The following is a 19,166-nucleotide window of genomic DNA, read 5'->3' as shown; positions in this document are numbered from 1 at the left end:
GGATGGGTGTGGAGGGGGGCATTAATCATAGGGTCATACAATCTGATGAGGGGTGTGTGCAAAGGAAATGGAAAAGAGCTGGTGAGAAAAACAAAGTATTTGAACTTCGTAAATAAACCAGTATAAAATAAAACTGTAAATAAATAAATAATAAAAAGGCCACTAATTGATTGTAAATGCTAAAATAAAAAAAAGTGTACACACTGACAGGAAACTAGGAGAAGTAGGTTTTATAAGACACGATGATACCCAGGGTATCACTGCTGATATCAGATGAATCCTAGCTGAAAGCAAAGGATACCAGAGGAACGTATACTTGTGCTTTACTGACTATTCAAAGGCATTCACATTCACATGGATCATAACAAATTATGGCTCATAATGAGATGAATGGGAATCTCAGAACACTCATACGGAATCTACACCCAGAGCAAAAAGCTGTTGTGTGAACAGAGCAATGTACCCTGCATGGTTTGAGATCTGGAAGGGTGTGTGTTCAGTGTTATATCCTTTCTCCATACCCATTCAATCTTTATGGTAAGAAAATAATTCATGAAGCTGGACTCTATAAAAAAGAGTGTGGCATCAGGAATGGAGGAAGACTCATCAACAACTTTTGTTATGCTGATGACATAACTTGGCTTTCTGAAAGTGAGGATATGAAATGCTTGCTGCAGAAGGCCAAGGACTACAGCCTTCAATATGGATTGTATCTCAACATCAAGAAGACAAAAATCCTCACCACAGGTCCAACAGTGGTCTTTAGGATAGATGGAGAAGAGACTGCAGCTGTTAATGATTTCCTCTTGCTTGGGCCAACAGTCAACACCCTTGGTACTAGCAATCAGGAAATCATTGGGCAAGTCTGTTGTCAGGGATCTCTCCAAACACTGAAGAGTAAATGATACCAGGATGAGGGCTAGAATGTGCCTGAGTCAGGCCATGGTCTTCTCAATCACCTGCTATGCATCAGAGAGCTGGACAATGAATAAGGATGACAGAAGAAGAAATGATGCCTTTGAGTTATGGTGCTAGAGAAGAGTAATGAATATCCTATGGACCACCAAAAGAACAAATAGATGTGTCCTGGAAAGAGTGGGGCTATAGTGGTTCTTGGAAACAAGGATGATGAGCTTCATCTTTCATATTTTGGACATGTAGGTAGGCGAATGTCCTTTGAAAAGGGACATCATGCTTGGAAAGATGGAAAGTCAGCGAAGGAGAGGACTCAAAGAGATGGACTGACACTGTGACTTCAGCAATGAATGGACTCTAATGTCTCAGAGACGGGCAAGTTTCAGGCTGGTGATTCATGGTCTCCGAATCATATGTGATTCAACGGCAACTAACAAGAACAGCACACTGGTGGCCTATTGAGTGGGAAGATGCTGCACTGCAATCCTGAAGGCAGGTGGTTTGAATCCACAAGCTTCTCCATGTGAGAAGGATGGGCAATCTTCTCCCTTTACATTGACTACCTAGAGGATCCATGATGGGGTGGTTCTGATTCAATGGCACACAACAACAAAATGGAAGACTGGATTAAGTGTTTGGCTGCTAATTAAAATGTTCTAACCCACTAACTGTTATACTGGGGGAATAAATGAAATAGTTTGTTCCCACAAAGATTTAAAGCATCAGAAACCTTACGGGCTACTTTATTTTGTCCTATACGGTCACTATAAAGAGTTGGAATCAGCTTAAAAACAATGTTCATTACTGTTGTTCACTACTATCAGGTTAGAATGACTCACGGCTGATCCTCTAGTGGGCTTTCAGAGACCGTAAACTGCACAAGATGAAACTACCTTTCTCCCTTGGAATAGTTGGTGGGTTCAAATCTCCCGACTTTGAGTTGGCAGGGGAACTCCTTACCCACTAGGCAATTGTTCCTGTTGTTGTTAGGTGCCATCAAGTCTAGTACAACTCATAGAGACCCTATAAACAGTGGAACTGAAGCTTGTCCTATACTGTGCCATCTTCACACTTCCTGACACATTAGAGCCTGTTGTGATAGCTACTATGTCAATCCACCTGGTCAAGGGTCTTCCTCTCCTTTGCTGACTCTCCAACCTTCCAAGCATCATGTCCTCCTCCAAGGGATAGTCCCTCCTAGCAACATGCCCAAAGTATGTAAAGCGAAGTCTCATCATCCTTGACTCCTAAGAGCACTCTGCATGTTCTCCGAGATGTTCAGTGCTCTTCTCCAACACCACAACTCAAAGGTATCAAGCCTTCTTCTGTCATCCCTTTTCACTGCCCAGCTCTCAGATGTATAGCACGTGAAAGACCATGGCCTGAATCAGATAGCCTTAGTCATCAAACTGACATCACTCCTCAACAATCTGGGGAGGTCCCTAACTGCAGATTTTCCCAATGCAATATGTCTCTTGATTATCTGACTGATAGTACCTAGGGTATTAATTGTTTATCCAAGTTAGATGAAGTTGTTGACAGTTTTAGTGTCTTCTCCATCCAATATGATATTGCCTATTGGTCCAGTGCTAAGATTTTTTGTTTTCTTGATATTGAGATGCAATCCATATGGAAGACTGCATTCCTTGATCTTCTGCAACAAGTGCTTCAAGTTCTCCTTACTTTCAGCAAACAAGGTTGTGACTTCTGCATAAAGCAGGTTTACTGATGTCTCCCTCCAATTCTGATGCCACATTCCTCTTCATAGAGTAAAGCTTTTTGAATAATTTGCTCAACATGCAGATTGAATATGTTTGGAGAGAGAATACGACCCTGACACACACCCTTCTTTAAATTTTAAACTGTAGAGTCATTCCAGTTCACTAAGGTTACTAGTGCTCTTGGAGTACATGCAAAAGGACTTGGCTGCCATGCCTGAAAGCAGATGAAGAGTACCAAGAATGGATGGGGAAAAAAGCAGTCTCTGACTTCCTAGATGGAGCATGCACCACAATAAAAGGGATCTGGAAGGTCTCTGTTAAACAAAGGTTTTTGTTACATTCTTGACAAGGGTGTTAAGAGTGCAGTAAGACCTTGTTCATGAGTACAAAGACACTTTCTTGAAAACTGTTCCTGCCTGTCTATGATTTGTCCCTCATTACTTATGCTTTGTTCCATATGTTTAAATATTTACCCACCCTATGAAATTATGTTTTGCTGTATTCTTTGATTTTCTGTTAATAAAAGGAGGGTTCTGAAGTTGTTTGGCAGTTAGCCTGAGCGAGCTTTATGCCCTCTGGAAAATTTACATTTCACTTTGCTAGTCTTCCTTAGGCTCTACTCATGAGAAACAACATAAACCCCTGTTCTGTTCACACAACAGCCTCCTAATACATATAAGTTCTGCATGAGCACAATTAAGTGCTCTGGGAATCCCGTTTTACTCACTGTCAGCACAACTCATTATGAATTATTATTATTAGCCCACTAGGCAATATGGTTCGATTATTATAAGCATTATTATAAAATTTTCTTTCCTAATAAGGTGTAGAGGGTCAACTATATGTTGGTTCCAACTGAAAAGCACACATCAGTAATATCTAAGAAAAAGATATGCTGAAGTGATATAAAGAGATAAATTAACCTATATAAAACTTTTAAATCACTCTTAATTATTACTAAACCTTGTCAGAGAAATGAGCTTAACATGTCCCTGTGTAGCAGTCCTAATGACAGGCTTTATCTGTTAGCACACTGGCACGAAACTAAAATTTTACACATGCAACTGTTTTAGCAGTAGGCCAAATAATCATATTTTTAGCCATTTAGAATCTGCCTGCTTTTGTCTACTTCATGAAGTACATCCAACATCAGCTAGCCTTAGATAACATCCTGTAGTTTAAAACACCCCAGCCCCCTGTTAAGAGTTCTGTGACACAGAAACACAACACCTTGCTGCAGAGGGATATCACCTAGATACAGAAATCTCACCTCTCTCCTCCTAAGCCCACCATCTTCTTTTCCCCCTCCTCTATCCTTGTCCTATTTCATCTGCCATTTCTCTCTAAAGGCCTTCTACTGTGAGTTATCATCTCCTGTGTCCTGTCACCTCAATATACACTTTATTGTGCAGCAATGCTATCGTCTGGATAATTCTTTTCCCTCGATCAGTCCCAAATTACTAACCCAAAGAGGTATGCCCTTTATTTTTACAGGATTAATTTTTCAATTGACAAATGTATGCCTTGTTTTAGAATCATAAAAAGTCTTCAGGATGAATGAATAGAAGGTATATTTAAAGAAAAATAAAAGACTTCTGATTCAATTTACATTTTTAAGAGATGTAATTAGTAGGTTTACCAAAACAAGCGAGCACTCTAAAAAAATATTTTTAGATTTTGTTGCTGCTTCAGCTTTGATGACTTTAAGGGGGGAAAAAGGGAGGGAGAACTTTTTACTTTATATACTATTTATAGATCAAATTATTGGGAATATGTATTCCCTGAGAAAATTTACTTAAACAAAGTAGAAAAACATAATTCCTCAGTCTAATTAAGAAAAATAAGTTGTTACATTGTCATAATGCTATCACAAAGTGAAACTGTCATATAAAAAACCTGTATTTTGTTAATGAGAGCTTTAATTACTTTTATAATATACCATAGAAATTTCAATTTTTTCAGAACTTTTCATTGCATTTTTGCAAAGAAAGTGAAAGAAGAAATATTACAAGAAATAATGTCTGAAGCTTTCTCAAATTCACTGAAAAATAACAACCTATATACATCTCAATAAAATTCAGTAACATAGTACGTCAACTGGTATTCCACTGATTCCTTGGGTACCTTATTTTTTTGCCAATGCCTTCAGTACAGCTTGAACTTCTTCCTTAATGAGTCATGATAATTTGTTCTTGATCATATGGTACTTCTGAAAGCATTTTCCATGTCTGCCAATTCTTTTTGATACAATGACTCTGTGTATTCCCTCTACCTTCTCTAATGCTTCCTGGATCATTTAAGATTTTGCACATAGTACATAGTATCTCTCAGTGCTGCAACTCTAAGCTTTTTGGGTTTTAGTTCTTCAGCTTAAGAAATACTGAGTGAATTCTTCCCTTTTTATTATCCAGTTCTGTTATAGTAATTCTGCTTTGTCCTCTCGAGCTGCCTTATGTAATATTCTATTCAGCTGTTTTACTTTTGCACATCCTCCCTTTGCTTTGGCTTCCTGAGGCTCTAATGCCCTTTTCAGAGTCCCTTCTGACATCTACTTTGGTGGTTCCCCCACCCCGTTCTTCTCTTGTCTTTGTAATTAAAGAATTAAAAAAAATATGTTTAATTGAGCTCACTGGAATCTTTATACATAGACAAGAGGCACCTGTTGGAACAAAGTTAAGTGATGCAGCATGGTTTAAAATAATGTGTGTTTTAGGAATGTATCCTTTCACACTTATTCAGTATGTATGCTGAGAAAATAATCTGAGAAGCTGGACAATACGAAGAAGAATACGGCATCAGAAATGGAGGAAGATTAAAGTCTACATACTTCAGTATGATTGTACGTCAACATAAAGCAAACAATAAATCTCACAAATGGACTAATACACAATATCATGAGAAAAGGAGAAAATACTGAAGTTGTTAAGGATTTCATTTTACTAGAATGCATAAGTAACACTCTTGGAAACAACAGAAATCAAAAGCTATATAGTGCAACTAGGTAAACCTGCACCAAAGACCTCTTTAAAATGTTAAAAAAAGGAAAAGCGTCACTTTTACATCCAAGATGCATCTGACTCAAGACAAAGCATATTTTCAATTGGTTCATATACATGCCAAAACTATACAAGGAATGAGGAATACTGAAGTAGTACTGGTGTATTTAATTACGGTACTGGTGAAGAACACTGCATGTCATGAACTTCCAAAAGAATGAGCACGTTTGTCTTGGACAAAGAAAGCATAGTCAGAATGTTCCTTAAAGGCAAGAACGGCAAGATTGTGCCTAATGTACCTTAGACACTCTAAAGAAGAGACTGTAAAATAAAGGAAGATTCTCAATAAGACAGACTGACACAACATTGACAATGGTAAAAAACAACAACACAAAAACAAGTCTGAGAATGGCTCAGTCTGGGCAATGCTTCACTCTGTTGTACACAGAATCATTATAAATTGGAACTGATTCAATGGCACTTAACAGCATCATGGTATGCTCACAGATTAGAAGATTTAATATGATGTTATTGATGTACCCTTAACAAATACACAGATTCTATTTCGGACCTAACATCTTAGCATGAATTTTCACTAAAATAGGCCAGAACATTCTTAAATTCACTGGGAAATAAAAGTAACCTCCAATAGTTTAAACTACTTGGGGGAAAAAAGAAGATAATTTATATTAAACTTCAAGAGTTACCATAACCCATACACATTATCATCAAGTTGATTCTGACTCATGGTGATGTTGTGTATGTGAGTAAAAATGTGCTCCACAAGTTTTTCAGTAATTAAGTTTTTGGAAGTAGACTGCCAGGTGTTTCTTTCAAGGCATTTCTGAGTGGACTCAAATCTCTAACCTTTCAGTGGGTGAGTGAGCACAATTACTGTCTGCACAACCCTGGGACTCAAGAATTATTATAAATCTACTGTAAAGTAATCAAGATAGTGTGGTCTTACAGCCATCAAGAACAAAACAAGTAATCCAGAAACAGACAGAAGACATACAGGGTCAACTAGAATATGACAATGATGAACTGGTAGCCCAGTGGAGGGAGAACAGTCTTCTCAGTGAAGAGTGTTGGAACATTTGGACAGCCATTTGAAAAATAATGAAGAACAAGCCAAACTTCACAGACATACAGATACAACGGAGTACCAAAAAGCTTCTGGGAGAAAATAGCTATGACCTATAGTTAAGTGAAGATTTCTTAAGCTAAAACACCAAAATGAGATTCTTAAAAGTGAAATTAACTTCTCTGTGAAAGAGACTGCCATGAATAGGAGAATACAAATTACAGACTAGAAGAAATGATCTGACATCATGTACCTGATTAAAGAACAGGTTCAAAGCAAATAAAGAACTCTCCAAACGCACAAAGAAGAAAATTAAAATCCAAACAACATGCAAAGTATATAAGACACTATTTCACTAAATAAAATACACAGATAGCAAACAAGAACATGAAAAGGGTGTGCAACATCTTAGACAGTAGGGAAGTCAAAGTAAAAGCACATAAGGTAATACTTATTAGAATATGTAATAAAAAGAAATAACTATATTAAGTGTTGCCAAAATTGGAATACACTTAAAGCTCTCAAACACTGCTGACAAAAAAGTTAAAACTGTACAACCACTCTGGAAAACAATTTGGCAGTATCTTGAAAAGCTAAATATACTTATCATATGACCCATCATTTAACCTTTAAGCAATTTGTCCAGGAGAAATGAATGTCCAAGCAAAAATATTTAGATAAAGTACAATAACTTTTATTTGTGTAGGAAAAGACTGATAAAACAGTAAGAATTTGGAGATGTTGCAGCACCCAGTTATTTCATTAGCTATTATCTAGGTATTGTTCTGAAGGCATTTATGATTAACATCTACAATCAGTTAACTCTAAGTAAAAGAGATTATGTGAGTGGACTTTATTCAGTCAAGTTGATCTTAGGAGCAAAAAGTAAGGTTTCCCAAAGAAGAATAAATGTTTCCATAAGTCCATACCCTCAAATTCTGCTTGAATTTCCTTTCTGTCAGCTTGCTCAATAAATTTCAGTTTAGCCAGTTACCACAATCAAGTAAGTGAATTCTTTAAGTCTATTAATATCCACCTGCTGTTGTTATGTGCCGTCAAGTCGCTTGCAACTCATACTGACCCTATGTACAACAGCCCTAAACCCTGCTCTGTCCTGTGCCAATCGCACTGTCTCTGACACTCCCATCCCGATTATCCCAGTCACTGAATCAATCCACCTCATAGAGGACCTTCCCCTCCTGCGCTGTCCCTCCACCCTCCCAAGTATGATGTCCCTCTCCAAGGACCGGTCTCTCCTTACAACATGTCCAAAGTATGTTAGACGGAGCCTCAGAATCCTTGTCTCCGAGGAGCCACCCGGTTTAAGCCTTTCCAGGATGAATCTGTTGGTTTTCCTTGCAGTCCATGGTGCTCTGAATACTCTTCTCCAGCACCATAGCTCAAAGGCATCAATTCTCCTTCTATCCTCCTTGGTCACTGTCCAACTCTCTGACCTACATAGACAAAAATAGTTCCTGCCGGTTCTGTTTCTCTAGAAAACTAGTATAATGAAAAATCCAAATATCCATTAACACATGAAATACAAAGAAAGTGTGGATGTTCATATAATAGCAGTCTTTGGCCAAAAAAGTATAGTTTGTTGATAAATTAAATACAGATTTTAAACAATTATGCTAAGTGAAAACAATCAGACTGAAAAGAGTACATATGCTTTATCTACATAAACACCACTTAAATGTAATTCAAGAAAACATAATCTACAATGCTAAAAAGACCAGCGGTTGCCTTGCATTGCCTTAGGAGGTAAAAAAAGATAAAAGGAAAAGATTTAAAAATCACCATGTGAAAAGTTTTGGATGTAATAGATATATATTGATTCTTCTGAGCATGGTAAAGGGCCTAAACATAAACAAAAACTTAAACAAATGGTATACCTTACATGTGTGCCGTTTATTATGCTAATTATCCCTTAATGATTTTTTTAAAAGTCAACTTAGTTAATAATTGTTACTATAAGAGAGATAGGACAAATGGATGGCTATAAAAAACATAAATTTACTCTAGCAGTTTAGGAGGTCAGAAGTTAAAATTCAGTTTGTCAGCTCTAGGCATCACTGGATTGTGGAAGCAAGTCCTTGCTTTATTCAACATCTGTCACTCACTCCATCAATGTTGTCAAACCTGAGCCTCCTTCCAGCAGACCCTTCATTGAAGTTTGCAAAGTTATAAATCGCACAAGAGGAGACCGCCCAGCTTTCTCCCAAGGAGCTGATGATGGATGTGAGCCGCTATTAGGTGAGCAGTGAAACTGCCTTGCAAAATCAAGTCATCAGAGCTGCAGTCAACATCTGCAAACTTTGCATTTCTCAGAGCTCTCCAGATGTTTTGGCCATCCCCTGTGTGGGCAAGTGTTTCAGCACAGGTTTGAACAAAGGTTGTTCAAATGCCTTGGTGATACTGAGGTCCCCCGACTCAGTTCCCTTACATCTCCTTTTATCTCTACATAACACAAAAGGAGATTATATATATATATATGCCACACCCTTACATATATATAGGAAACACTCCTTACACTGAACCTCAGGGATGTAATGTAATTAAAGATGTTTTATTTCGTCCTTAATCCTTCATGTAATTTCTTGTTTTATCAGATCATAGGGGATCAATGATTGCAAAACTCCACATTACTGTTATATTTTTAGGGGATATAATTCAATCTATAATGAACATCCATTCAAGATCAAACTCTTATCAAACTTGAGTTTGAAGGGAATATCCTTAACCTGATAAAAAACATCTATATAATATGTTTATATAAATATTATACTTAATGGTAAAATGTAGAAAACTTTCCATGTGAGATAAAATACTAGGAAAGCTAATCAGTTTTCAGTTTTCCCTACTTCCATTTATTGTGTATTAGGACCTCACTGCAATAAGACAAGAGATTTATGGACTGGAAATAAAAAAAGTAAAATTGTCATAATACACACATGATATGTGCACAAAGAATCTAAATTACTTCATTAAAATTAATTTAAAAAAGAATATAAATTACTCGAATCACAGTGTGCATGTCTTTATACCGCAGTTGTTTTGTACCACCGAGTCAGAACCAACCTAGCTGATCCTGCAGTTGGTTACCGCAAGGGAGGAGATTGCCAATCTTTTGCCCATCGAGCAGCTGGTGAAATGGAACCATATGCCTATGGAATTGCAGTGCAGCTTCTTGCCACTAGGCCACCAGAGGTCCTTTTATACTTCTTGTTGTTAGGTGCCGTCAAGTTGAGAAAAACTCATAGTGAACCTATAAACAAAAGATCGGACCCTGTTCTACCCTGTGCCATCCTCACACTTCCTGACACACAAGAGCTGACTGCAGCAGTCACCGAGTCAATCCACCTGGATGAGGTTCTTCATTTTCTTCAGCCTCAATCCTTTCTAACATTATGTCCCTAAGAAGCAACATGCCCAAAGCATATGAGGGGAAGTCTCATCATGACTGCCCCCAAAGGACACTCCAAATGCACCCTTTCAAAGACATCTCTTTGTTCTCTTGGCCATCCATGGGATGGATGCTCAGTGCTCTTCTCCAAACACCATAGCTTAAAGACATCAATTCTTCTTTCATCTTTCTTCATTGTCCAGTTCTCAGATACACAGCAAATAGAAAGACCATGTCCTGAATCAGACGCATCTTAGTCATCAAAATTACATCATTACTCCTCAATAATTTGGAAACATACCTAAATGCAGATTTTTCCCAGTGCAATGCACCTCCTTACTTCCCAGCTGCAGGTACCTCTCCTCTCCATCCATCATGATGTTGCCTATCAGTCCAGTGGTAAGAATCTTTGTTTTCTTGACATTGAGATGCAATTCATACCAAAGGCTTCATTCCTTTGTTTTCTGCAACAAGTGCTTCAAGTCTAAATAGTAGTCTAGTATTCTTTACTTTCAGCTAGAATCCCTCTGACATCACAATATCCCTGGTGCCACAGCCTCTTCTAAATCCTGCTTGAACTTCTGGCAGTTCCCTATCTATGTACTGTTCTAGTGGTTTTTTAATTATCTTCAGAGAATTTTCTTGCATGTGATATCAATGATACTGTTCAATAGTTTTACCTGCATGTAATATTAATGATACTGTTCAACAGTTTCTACTTACTATTGGATCACCTTTCTTAGGAATGGGAACTAATATGGATCTCTTCCTATCCATTGGCCAGGCAGTTATCCTCCAAATTTTCTGGCATAGCCTGGTGAACATATCCAGGGCTGCACCTGTTAACTGAAACAAGTCAATTGGTATCCCAGCAATTCCTGAAGCCTTATTTTTTGCCAACAGATTCAATGCAGCTTCCACTTCCTCCTTCACTACCATTGGCTTCTGTTCATATGGTACTTCCTGAATTTTTTCAGTGGCACTGAGTTCTTTTTGGTACAGTGACTGTGTTTCCCTCCATCTTTTTCTAATCCTTTCTGGGCCATTGAATATATTGCTCATGTTGCTGTTGTTGTTGTTGTTATGTGCTGTTGAGTCAACTCTGACTCACAGTGATCATATGTACAACAGCTGTGAATCCTGCTCTATCCTAAACCAATTTCATCATCTCTGACACACATACCCCCAGTAACCCAGCTACTGACTCAATCCATCTTATTGCGTCTTCCTCTATCATGCTGTCCCTCCACCCTTCTAAGCATGATGTCCCTCTCTCAGGACTGGTCTCTCCTTGCAATATGCATAAGTATGTCAAACGGAGCTTCCAATTCTTTACTTCCAAGGAGGAGCCTTGTTTCACCCTTTACAGGATGAACCTGTTTGTTCTTCATGGTATGTTCAACAGTCTTCTCCAGCACCACAACTCAAAGGCATAGATTCTTCTTCTATTATCTTTAGTCACTGTCTAGCTCATAGCAAGTAATTGCTAATATCATGGCCTGGATCAGGCATACCTTAGTCTCTAGACTGCTATTATTACTCTTCAATACTTTGGAGAGGTCCCTGACAGCAGATTTTCCCAGTGCAATTTGTCTTTTCATTTCCTGACTGCTGGTACCAAGAGTGTTGACTGTGCAGACAAGCAAACTGAAGCTTCTAATAATCTCAATCTCTTCACCATCTATCAGGATGCTGCCAATTGGTCCAGTGGTAAAAATCTTTGTCTTCTTGATGTTGAGCTTCAATCCACTAAAGGCTGCAGTCCTTGACCTTCTGCAGCAAATGTTGCAAGTCCTCCTCAGTTTCAGCAAGCAAGGTTGTGTTAGCTACATAGCACAGGTTGTTGATGAGTCTTCATTTAATCCTGATGCCACATTCCTTTTCATAGAGCCTAGCTTCCTGGATGATCTATTTCACATACAGACTGAAAAGATATGGAGATAGGATGCATCCTTGGTATACACTTTTCCTGATTTTGAACCATGCAGTCAGTGTTTTCTTGCTTCATTCTACAACAGTATAGGTTTTGCATAAGTACAATCAAGTGTTTTGGGATTTCCATTCTTTTTGGAGTATGCCACAGTTTGATCCACACAGTCAAATGCCTTTACACTGTCAATGGAACACAGATAGACCTTCCTCTGGTACACTCCACTTTCAGTCAAGATCCAGCTAATGTTAGTTATAAGGTTCCCAGGGCTATGGCTTCTTCTACATCCAACTTGCTTATCTGCCAGCTCTCTGCTGATGTGCTGTTCCAGTTGTTTTTGGATAATTTTCAGCAGGATCCTGATTTCAAATAATATTAATGATACTGTTCAATAATTTCCACATTCTGTTGGGCCATATTTTTTGGGAATGGGAATAAATACGGATCTCTTCTAGTCAGTTGGCCATGTAGCTGTCCTTTAGATTTCATGGCACAACCTGTTGAGTGTGTCTAGGGCAGATATATGTCAACTGGTATGCCATCAATTCCTGGGGCTTTGTTTATGTCAATTCCTTCAGAGTAGCTTGAATTTCCTCCTTCATCATCATAAGCTCTTGATCATGTGAAATTCTCCTGTGTCAGTCAATTCTTTGTGGAACAGGGACTTTGTGAACTCCTTCCATCTTCTTTTGATGCTTTTTGGGTCATTCAGCATTAGGCCCACAGTATCCTTAAGTATTGCTATTTGAGACTTGAATTTGTGCTTTAATTCCTTCAGCTTAAGAAATGCTGAGCAAGATCGTCTCTTATGATTTTCCAACTCCAGTTCTTTGCACATTTCATATTGCCCATAGCATCCTTCTATATTATGGCTTGAGGTTTAACACGTTGCTGCAAATGACAGTAATACATCGAAAAAAATGTGTTTCTAAGCACATTCATCAATTTAAAAGTGTGCGGCAATGTGTTAAATTTGTTTTCTAGTTCTCTCAACTTGAGAAATGCAGAGTGAGTTCTTTTCCTTCTCTAATTCCAGCTCTCTACATACTCCCTTATAATATTTTGCCTTGTCTTCTCGTGTTGCGCTTTGAAATCTTCTGCTCAGTTTTTATTTCAGCATGTTTTTCCTTCTTGATGTTCTAGTGCAATTCTTAGAATCTCTTCTGACATCCACATTAGTTTTTTCTTTCTCCTCTGTCTTTGTAATAACCTTTTGCTTTCTTCATGGATGACATCCTAGATATCATCCCATAGCTCATCCAGTCTTCAATCACTGGCATTTAATGTTTCAAACTTATTCTTATGGTGATCTTGAAATTCAGATGGAATAGATTCAAGACCATAGACTGGTGCTCATGGACTTATTTTAATTTCCTTTGGCCTCAACTATCACAAAAATCACATTCAGGTGGAAAGTAGATATAAATATTAAAGACGAAAATATTTCTTTCTAGAAGAGGGAACAGACTATCTTCATGACCTTGAGGTAGGGAAAATGTCTTGAACTGAATCATAAAAGCACCAACCATAAAGGAAATCCATGAAATTCACTGACACTGAGTTAGTTTCAACTCTTAGTGACCATGTAAGACAGAGCAGAACTGCCCATGGGGTTTCTAAGGCTGTACAGCTTTATGTAAACAAATTGGCTCATCTTTCTCTGCAAAACAGCTAGTGGGTTCAAACCACTGACTTTTTGGTTAGTATCTCAACACTTGAACCACTTCACCACTAACTTTTGTAACTAAGAAGGAAAACACCAATATATAAGAAAATATTAAGAATTTCTTCAGAAGACAATCAAGAGTAAAACCACAAATCATCAAATTAAAATATTAAGAGTGAAAAAAAATATTAAGAGTGAATATAGCATATACGATGAGTTCATATAGGATGAGTTCACATACAGTTATTGCTACGTGCCATCAAGTCAGAATCAACTCAAAGTTGGCCCTCCAGTGGGGTTTTCAAAAGCTATAAATCACACTGGAAAAACCCACCCATCTCCCATTGAGCACCTGGTGGACTTGAATCATGGAAGTTGGCAGTGCCAACTTCCCTACTACTAGGCCACCAGAGCGCCCTGGGGTATATTAAAAATAACTAAGTTAATTATAACCATAAAAATATATGCAATTATATATAAGTCAATATGCACTTCAAATATGTATATCCAAATAAACACATAAAGTAGAAAAGAGTATCAACAGGCGAAGGCAAATTGAAACCACGTAAAGAAGGCCCATCCCTGTGGTAAAATTAATTTATGTCAAATTTTGTTTCAGTTCTTAAAACTACCTATACAAAATGGAATAAATTGCAATAACAATTATCGGCAAAGATGAGGAGCAAGAAATTATCATATACTGTTGTTGTTGTTAAGTGTCATTGAGTCGCAGGCGACTTATAGCAACCCTATGAAGGAGAGTCCTCAAGGCTTGTGTGTCCTTCATCCTCTCTCCAGGTTCATAAGGTTTCCAGAGGCAAGCTATTACGGAAGTGGATGCCACTTCTGCTTCCAATACTTCCATATATTGTTAGTAGACTATAAATTGTTAGAAGCACTTTGGAGAAATATTTTCATATTTGAAGATATGGTATGAATATAAGACATTTTCTAATAAAGAAGACAAAAGAAAAAGGATTAAAAAAAGAAATGAGAGCAGATACTTAAAAAATAGGGTTTATGCACATAAGAAAGATGTGTGAGGTAAGGAAGAATGATGAACTGTAAGTAGTGAACAGTAGATGGTAAATGTAAATAAGTTGACTAATGAGAGCTAAGTTAGACAAAAAGTCATAAATCTGTAGCAGTTTGAATCCACTGAGGGAGAAAAGATCCTCCTATGCAATCTCCTCCTGTGCAAGGTAGAGCTTTTGAAAACCCACTGGAGGCTCAGGTATGAGTCGATTCTGACTTGACAACAATGACTCTGGATTTTGATTTTTAGACTCAATGAAATGATGACATGAAAATTTACAGGAAAGCATCCTAAAAAATCTACAACCACGAGAGGATAAAACAGATGAATGGGACCTTGTAAGAATCAAATCCCTATGCATATTCAAAAACTTCTCCAACAGGGTAAAAAGGGAAGCCACAGACTGGGAAAAAATATTTGGTAAAGACATGTCAGATAAGGAACTTATGTCTACAATTTATAAAATACTCAAGCATCACAACAAGATAAAGGTAAATAACCCAGTTGAAAAATGGGCATAGAATATGAACAGACACTTCACCAGAGAAGACATTCAGATGACTAACAAGCACATGAAGAAATGTTCAAAATTCCTAGCTCTAATTGAGATGCAAATCAAAGCAACTATGAGATACCATCTTACCCCAGTAAGAACAGCAAAATTTAACAGAACAGCAAACAACAAATGCTAGTGAGGTTGTGGAGAAACTGGAACCCTTATTCACTTTTGGTGGGAGTGTAAAATGTGCAAGCACTATGGAAGGCTGTATGGCGCTTTCTCAAAAAGTTGCAAATAGAAATACCATTTGACCCAGCAATTCTACTACTTGGAATATACCCTAAAGAAACCATTATTGCCACCCAAGCAAATATATGCACACCAATGGTTATAGCTATTTTGTTTACAAAAGGAAAGAGTTGGAAAAAACCCACGTGCCCATCAACAAACAAATGGATAGAGAAGCTTTGGTATTTACACAAATGGAGTACTATGCTGCCCTGAAACACAAGTTACTCATGAAATATACAACATGGGTTACCCTGGAGGACATTATGTTGAGTGAAATATCTCAGTCATAAAAGGACAAATACTGCATGGTGCCACTGTTACAAAAGAGGACTGACACAGGGGTTAGGGGGAGACTCAGACAGAGGGGATAAATAATGCATACTGCATTGAAACTGATGAGGGAGAGAACTGTTTAAAAGGGATAGATGATTAGGTATTATTGTCATGACTGGAGTCCAGAATGATGGCAGAATAGTGGAGTGGACTTGGGAGGAGGGATTGTTTAACAAGGAAAGAATTTCTCTTTTACTTTTCAAAGAGAAGAGCAAACTGGGGGCGGGGAGTGGGCAGGGAGAAAAGTTCAACAATTAATGAATGGAAATCCAAAGTTTCTGTAAACTTTCATTAAAATTCATTTTAAAAACTTATAGGAAATGTGCTATAGCTCAAATATAAATAATAAGAGCATTATTGAAGAGAAAGGCAAGGATTCTTACTGACTTTAGACTTCATGCTAAATATTCATGCTGTAAGAGCTAGAGTGGCCTCTAAAATAATAAACAGCTTAAATGTTTCCCTTCCTAACAAGTGGCAGAAATAAGAGAGGAAAAACCAAAACCCTCAAGTAATTCAAAAGGAGGAAGGGGAAGGTGGCATGGACAGAGAAAACAGTGATTAACAGAGAAAACTAAAAACAAAAGCACAAATAAAAACATATAATAAGACATAAGAGACAATATTAACAATAAATACAAGTGGAAATATCCAATTTAAAAGTAACACTTCTGAGAATAAGAAACTATATTCAGCTATACACTCTTATCTAAGTATTTAACAAAACATGAAAATATCAAGAACTGAAATTCAAAGGCAATTAAAAATATATTAAATTAACATAAACAAATAGAAACTACTTAATAATTCCAAGCAAGGAAATGACATGAAAATACTTTAAAAGAACACACTGCTGTGTATTTTTTTTTTTGCAACAAGCACTATAAATGAATTTTCAATTCTACAGCCCCATTCAATTCAGATGAGGATTCCAGCTTATTAATGTCTTTAGAAATCTGATTCTTTTGTCTAGTGACTGGTGAAAATTTGGTAAGTATGCCAGCCCTGGATTTATGTAAACCCGTGACAAAAAAGTGATTAAGAGATTAACACCTAATCAATGCTAAGGAGCATAATAACAGAGGTACCTTCACAAATTGGTCAAGGAAAGCTTATTAAACCATCAAAAACTTTTCCAACAGAATGAAAAGAAAACCTCCTGACTGGGGAAAAATTTGGCAAGACCATTTTAGACAATGATCTCATATCAAAAGTTTACAGAATCCCACAGGGCCTCCACAAGAAAAAGACTGATAACATAATTACAAAATGGGCAAAAGAATGGAAAGAATTATCACAGAGGAAGACATTCAGATGGCCAACAGACTCATGAAGAAATGCTCAAAATCACTGGCAATAAGAGAGATGCAAATAAAAACCACAGTGAGATACCCAAGTAGCAAATGGCAAAGTTTAACAGGGCAGCAAATAATAAATGTTGGAGAGGATATGGCGTTATGTTGTTGTTGTTGAAGATTACTATCAAGTCGTGCACAACTCATAGTGACTCCGTAAACAAAAGACCTGAAGCCTTTCTATAACCATCATTTCTCCAAGTTCATAAGAGTTTCCAGAGGCATGTTGTTTAGGAAGTGGATGCCACTCCTGCTTCCTAATCTGCATTAAATTTGGGAGTTCCACCAAACACTGTCACCATGGGCAGCCATTATGGCATTTGAGACCCCAATGGTAACAAGGCTCAGCATCACAGCAAACCCAGATTACCTCAGTACAGCAAATTGACAGAAGAGTGCTGTATGACTTAGAAGAATGTTACTCCAAAATATCGTAGCAAAGGAATAAAAGATAATCCCTCAGACTTGACATATTAAATATAAGGGCCCTCCAGGAGGTTTTGTTGACTCTAAATAAGAGGCTTTAGTAATAATAAAAAAGAAAAGAAAAATATTCCACAATGACCCTCAACCAAAATAAGAGAGCCCATCTTACAGAGTCCAGTTGGTTCACCACTTTCCAAATGGAGACAGGGCTTGGCCTTAATGCAAGCTTCCTCCTGGAGGTCTTGTTGACTCTAAACAAGAGGCTTAAAGAATGAAGCAATCCACACAGATACTCAACCAAAACAAGAGCAACATCATACAAAGTCGAGCCAATGGAAGTCCAATATGAAAGACAAGGGCTTGTCAATATATATTGTTGTTGTTAAGTGTCATCTAGTTCTGATGCCATAAACAAAAGACTTTAACTTTGTTCCATAACTATTGTCCTTTCTCTAAGTTCATAGAGTTTCCACAGGCATTTTTATTTTTAGTAAGCAGATGCCACTCCTGCTTCCAAGCCTGTCTTAATCTATTAGCTAACCAGATATTGTCAACCATGTGTAACCATTATGGCACAACGTTCAGTATCACAGGAATCCAAAGTCACCTCAATTCAGAGAAATGACAGAAAAGTGCTGTACCACTTAGGAGTGTTCATTTCAAAAACAATGACAGCCAGGCCTGAGGGCCAAAGGTTTGAGGGTCCAAATGGGATTTTAAAGGCCACAGGCTAATGCTTCAGGCCCTCACTGGTTCGCAGCAAGAGGCTTTGGTCAACCAAAGACAACTCCGAGCCTTCCCACACCAACACAGAAAGAATGCAAAGAAATCCTTACACACTGTTGGTGGAACTGTAAAATGGTACACCCACTTCGGGAGACAGTTTGGCTTTTCCTCAGAAACCTGAACATAGAAATTCCATATGAACCAGCTATTCCACTGCTTGGAATATACCCCAAGATAATGAGAACTGAGGCACAAATGGAGACATGTATTCCAATGTTCATAGCAGCATTATTCACCATTGCAAGAACATGGATACAGCCCAAATGTCCAATCACAATCAAACGGATTGAAAAATTACAGTACATTCACACAATGGAATACTATGCAGCATGCAGGAACAATGATTTTGTAAATTACTACTTAAATGACAAGAGGGATGAGGATTGGAGGGGTGGGGCAGACAGCACGGGAGGTACGGCAGCTGTTAATCATAGGGTCACACAATTAGATGGGTGGAGGGAGGGAGGAATAAATGAAATGGAAAAGATCTGGTGTAAAAACCAATATATACAAACTTGGTAAGTAAATCAATATAAAGTAAAAATTTTATTTTAAATTTTAAAAAAGATCTACAGAGATTTTGGAATTCCATTCATTCATTGTTGCACCCTTCTCCCCCACAAACCCCTTCCCCCTCTCCCCCCCTTGCTCCTCTCCTTGAAAAGCAAAAGAAAAACTCCCTCATTGGTACACAATCCCCCCCGCACCTCCCCAAACCCCAC

At 37.8% G+C, this 19,166-nt stretch overlaps 1 protein-coding gene across 4 annotated transcripts in view; it reads right to left on the bottom strand.

Annotated features, from left to right (window-relative positions):
* DCAF6 (DDB1 and CUL4 associated factor 6) overlaps nt 1-19,166 on the bottom strand; it is a 206,500-nt gene that overhangs the window by 125,914 nt on the left and 61,420 nt on the right. The window lies entirely within an intron of this gene.

This window comes from Elephantulus edwardii, unplaced genomic scaffold (genome assembly GCF_000299155.1).
Source record: "Elephantulus edwardii isolate Elephantulus edwardi_28Jun2011 unplaced genomic scaffold, EleEdw1.0 scaffold00057, whole genome shotgun sequence".
Taxonomy (NCBI): domain Eukaryota; kingdom Metazoa; phylum Chordata; class Mammalia; order Macroscelidea; family Macroscelididae; genus Elephantulus; species Elephantulus edwardii.
This window is presented reverse-complemented; position numbering and strand designations above follow the sequence as displayed.